The following is a 5735-nucleotide window of genomic DNA, read 5'->3' on the forward strand; positions in this document are numbered from 1 at the left end:
GCAGGAAGCAAAAAGAAAGAGTGTATGAACATGCTTTAAATAGTAGAAAACAAGATATTAAAAATACTTTAGCACGTCATATTATTGAATGACCGTTAACACTCTTTCAAGTTTTTTGTTTCTGAGCAAGTTGTGAAAGATCAGAGAGGTTTTTGTACAGATAACCATTTGTTAAAATGGCAGTTGAAATTAAATGCTACAAGAACACCAGGTATTAATGAAACCTGCTCTATTGTTTGTTAAAGTTGAAACATTTGGAAATGTTTTTTAGTGTCTATTCGTTAAATAGCTTTTAAGTATTTCTTTAAGCAGCTTTTAAGCAGCTCTGATTGGTTAATTTGTAATTTGGATGGATTTTAAAGTGAGGCTGGGGTGTAATTTTGTTTTGTATTCTGATGAAGTTTCTATTTGGAGAGAAATTAAAGCACTAAATAAATTCAGGTTTTTAGACTTTTGGTGTCATTTTGGTACCTCTGAATAGATTCACTGAGAAGTCTATTTTAATTGGTAATGAGTTTATAATAAACAGTATAGTAGTTAGACTATGGAATTATTACGTGACACATCTAATGTGGTTTATCATGCTTCCTGCACAGAGTGTGATGTATTTTTTGTAGGTAAAACTAGCAGGAAGCAAAAAGAAAGAGTGTATGAACATGCTTTAAATAGTAGATTTTTTGTTCTTGAGCAAGTTGTGAAAGATCAGAGAGGTTTTTGTACAGATGACCATTTGTTAAAATGGCAGTTGAAATTAAATGCTACAAGAACACCAGGTATTAATGAAACCTGCTCTATTAATTGTTTGTTCAAGTTGAAACATTTGGAAATGTAAACAATTTTTTTAGTGTCTATTTCTTTAAATAGTTTTTAAGTATTTCTTGAAGCAGCTTTTAAGCAGCTTTGATTGGTTAATTTGTAATTTGGAGGAATTTTAAAGTGAGGTTGGGTATAATTTTTTGGTATTCTGATGGTTTCTATTTGTAGAGAAACAAAAGCACTAAATAAATCCAGTTTTTTAGACTTTTGGTGTCTTTTTGGTACCTCTGAATCGATTCACTGAGAAGTCTGTGTGTCTCTGTTTGGTTGTTTCAGTGTCTTTTGGATTACAGCCTTGAGGTATATTTATTTTTGATGAAAACAGAGACACCTCCATCTTTTGTCCCTGTCTGTGTAGTAGCTGGTCTAAATGTGTGAAAGGTGTTATAACCATGTCTCAGTGACTACACAGGCATCAGCATTCTCTAGGGTGAAGAGAGCTTCTAGAAAGTGGAGTTTTTTTCTTCCTTTATTTAAACTTTGCATTTGTGCGGTGCTGCTCTTTGCACAGTGGGATTTAGCAGTGCCCTGTATAGATGCAAAGGCCTAGAAGCTCAGTTTTTCCCAAAACCGCTGTCAGTGTACCCTTCCAAGCTTTTCACCTGCTCTAGGAGCAACCCATTTGTGCACTGAGCAGCAGTGCCTTATTGATCAACCACACAAAGTATAGGCCTCTCTTGTAGTCTCTGAGCTGTCAACAGTCCTGACAAATTACCTCATTATCTTCCCTAATAAATCATACAGTAAGAACCTGCTATCATGGACAGACAGTTTCCTATTATCTCTCTGGACAGACTGATAGACATGGGCATCCTGAGGCAATGTAGCTGCCCCTGGAGTCAGCCTGGAGACAACCACTTAATCCTGAAACAAACAAGCAAACAAACAAACAAGCACTTTATGTGAGAGATGTAGTTAAACTGAGAAAGTGGAAGCAAGACTCTCACATACTGGCAAGTTGAAGGCCAAACAGGTTGTCAGCACAAAGACATACACACACACTTCCCACACTAAATAAGGACATGCCACATAAACCCACATAATGTATGTGGAGGTACTCTCTAGTAACTTACCAAAAGGTCAAAGGCCTCCCAAACAGAAACCACCTACACACAACCATGCAAAAAATAACCACAACACATAATAACACACACATCAGTTTCTAAACAAATGAGCCCATAAGGTGTAACCTCACAACACCTAATGTATTGGTCATAATTGACTCTATTTGAGACACACACAGATGCCCCCCCCCCCCTCACCAGGCTGGATAAGGAGTGGGTTATGGTTAGCTGCCGGTCAGGTACCAAGATATGTCAAGTCAATAAAGCACTCACGTCACTCAACCAGAAGTGCTATTATGACTCCATCATAGCCCATGTGGGGGTAAATGAATTGAGATGTACCTCAATGGACTATATATAGAGAAACATGACTGAGCTCTCAGATTGTGTCACAGGCTGGTATAAGCCTAGCTTACTATTCTACCCTCTCCAGGGACAGTGCCATAATAAAAACAAAAAAATGACTGACTTTAACAATTTGCTTAGCTTCTGGTGTCAGTCCAAGGGGATCCAATATCTGTCAGCCTGGGAAGACATGTTAGACAGACCACACTACTTTGCCAGAGATGGTCTGTGCATGTATCCTCTAGGCTTTTGGATATTGGCTAAGGCATTAGCCACCCCTGTCTTTCAGTGTCTAAATAACAAACCTCCCAAAATAATAAAACCCCCTTTAGATTAACTTAAGGTACTGCTGCTTAACACTAGGAGTCTAAACTAGAAACTGCACTCTCTGAAAGCACTCCTGTCCTTGGAAGATGCTGACATCTGTTCAGTCATTGAGATATGGTTCAAAGGCATGGAAAGCACCCTGGCCATGCAGGGCTACAATGCCTTCCATATGTTCAGACCACAAACTGGGCATGAAAGATCCAAAGGAGGGGGTGTATCCATCTTCATTAAGGATAAGTACATCTGAAGACTGGTCAAACAGTATGACTCTCTTGAGCTACTCCATCCAATTAACTATTGACAAAGCCTCCTACCACATCATGGCTAGCCATGAAACAGGGAAAGCATACCGCATACCTGGACTTACTGGAGTCACTTGCCATACAGCCCAACACCTGGTAATTTTAAATTATTCTACCATCGAAATGGAAACATACAGGACCACAGACATGCTGGCTCAGAGGTTTTTGGACTTTGTCAATGCAAATGCTCTGAAACAGCTAGTCAGCACAATCACAAAAGGCTCAAATGTCCCGGACATAGTACTCATTAACATGGGAATGCATTGCATCCAACCCCCCCCCCCCCGTGTTATGTCCTCCCTGGTAAGATTGGACCATAAATCAGTCTCATTCAATGTAATTATAAGACCAGATACCCCATCAAGGTCAAAAATGCTTAAGAATTTTTCAAAGACAAATTGCCTCCTACTAAGTGATGGTGTAAGAAATTTCCAAGCCCCACCCCTCCACACTGAACACAGACAACATGGATTCCTATGTAGAAATGAACACCAATGCCCTGTATAACCACTTAAACAGTTCTATTGAATTGACTGCACCTGACTGGATTAAAACCAGGTTTTGCCAAAAAATCAAGTCACTTTGGTGGACCTCTAGTATTAACAGGTTATACAACAAGAGAAAGAAATAAGTGTTCAAAAACAAGAAGGAACCTGCTCAAAAGAGGAAGAAATCCCTCTCTGGCTTAAACACATTAGAGATCTTGTCAAGTCCTCCAAAGCTAATTATGAAGTACAAATAGCCTCCCTAACCAAGGATAATCACAAGACATTCTTTAACCTTGTCTGAAATGTAAAAGGGGATACCCAGCTATGCGCCAAACTTGTTATGGATGGCACCACGCATACTCAACCAGAGGTAATAGCCAATCTGCTAGCTGACAGATTTGGAGAAAACTTCAATCCCCTTTCCCCTCCAGTCATCCTCCAAAATTATAACAGTAAAAAATAAAAAATCGAGCCACCAGGGCAGTAAAGTTGTAGCAAACAGTTTAATACTGCACCAACAGACAGAGTGCTTTCACATTAAAATTCAAATGGCTTCTTCAGAGTCAAACCAGTTAAGCTAAATTGTGATTATATACTCAAGTTAATAATCAATCATTCAATTAATTACAACAGAAATAAAAAGTAGCTCAAAGCTAAGCTACATTTCTTTTACTGTTGTTAAAGTTTCAAACATTAAAAAAACTATAATACATATATTATTAGTTAAAAAACATTTTAGATATATTAAAAATAAAAACACCCATAATGCCCTTTATAGTCATACCTTGGAATGTCCAAATTTCAAAATAAATTTAGTTTTTGTTATTGATAGGGTTTGCTGTGATATTAGATGGATGATGTTAAACTTGAGTTGGAAATTAGGGAGGGTAAGTGACAGTTTAGACTCAATGCCTGCTGCACACCTGGGTTGAATGCTTTTGTTTCAATAGCCCCCTTTTTGAAACTGAGGGCTACAGAAATATGAGTTGTTTATATTCAAGAATTGTTTTTCTTTTTACAATTTTACTGCTGTTATAACTAACAGTTTTTGTCTTAGGTGCTCTACAAATACATTACTGTTGTAATATTGTACTATTCGAACAGGAATTTTTTCTGCAAAAGGTTGGTGTGGCCATGGGCACTGCCTGTGCCAATAGCTACTCTAACCTAGTTTTGATGCAATAGAACAACATAATTTATTGTCAAATAGTGATGTATTTGCAGAGCACCTTCTTTGGTATGTCCGTTTCGTTGATGATATTTTTATGTTATGAGGTGGCACAGTTAATGATTTGAACAATTTCATGAGGTACCACTTTCCTTTTTGAAATTCACATGTGTACACTCTTTTGAACATTTGGAATTTCTAGATGTCAAAATAGACAAAGCAGACTTTGATTCTGTCCATACCAGCCTATATAGAAAACCTACATGCAGAAATGCACTTTTACACAATAATAGTATACATCCAAGGCATCTAATGAGAAATATGCTTAAAGGACAGGTATATAGAATACTTAGGCTTCATAACGATGATTCAGTTGCACGCAAAGCTCTTGAATCTTTGAAAAATTATTTTTTAGAAAGGGGCTATCGAGAAATAGAAATAGATACCTGCATCTCTGAAGCTTGGAAGCAGAGATTAGATAGATGCAGGCCTTATTTTAAATCAACTACAAGCACACATGCAGTAGGACGGCAACAGGACTCTACCAGTAATATTTTTAGAGTGCCTCTACAATATTCTAGTGATATAAGTCAGTATTGTGACATTATAAAGAATAACTGGAAGATACTGAACAGTGTACCTGAGTTAAAAGACAAGATAGGAAGTACTACACATTTTTCTTTCAGAAACAACAAATTCCTCAAGCAACATCTTTGTTAGAAGTCCAATATGCTAGAGAAAGGGAACCCATTATCTGACAGGATTGGTACATTACCTTGCAGAAGCTGTTCAGCTTGTAAATTTATTTTTACCCGTCTGTCATACACACACCCAGTTTTAAGATTCACAATTAATGTTGATTTTTATGCTGACTGCAAAATGTGTAACCTTGTATATTTTTCTTTCTGTCAACTATGTCATTCATTTTATGTTGGCAAGACAAATAGACCCTTTAAGGATAGGGTCCTTGAACATCAGAGAGACATAAAGAATAAAAAAAGATAGTAATGCTTAGCAGCACATATTATGAGCCATGGCACTGCACACTCATTTAGATTCTTTGTATTGCAAGTTTTAGACACTAATTTAAGAGGAGGTGATTTTTAAAAAACACACTGAAACTATAGAACAGAAGTGGATTTTATTGTTGAAAGCAGAAAAAAACACCTGTTCTAAATGTTTTTTTTTCACTTAAACCCTTCCTGAAAGGACGTAGACTTAGACA

The sequence above is a fragment of the Protopterus annectens genome, chromosome 8.part0 (assembly GCF_019279795.1).
Source record: "Protopterus annectens isolate FY-2018-M chromosome 8.part0, PAN1.0, whole genome shotgun sequence".
NCBI classification, from domain to species: domain Eukaryota; kingdom Metazoa; phylum Chordata; order Ceratodontiformes; family Protopteridae; genus Protopterus; species Protopterus annectens.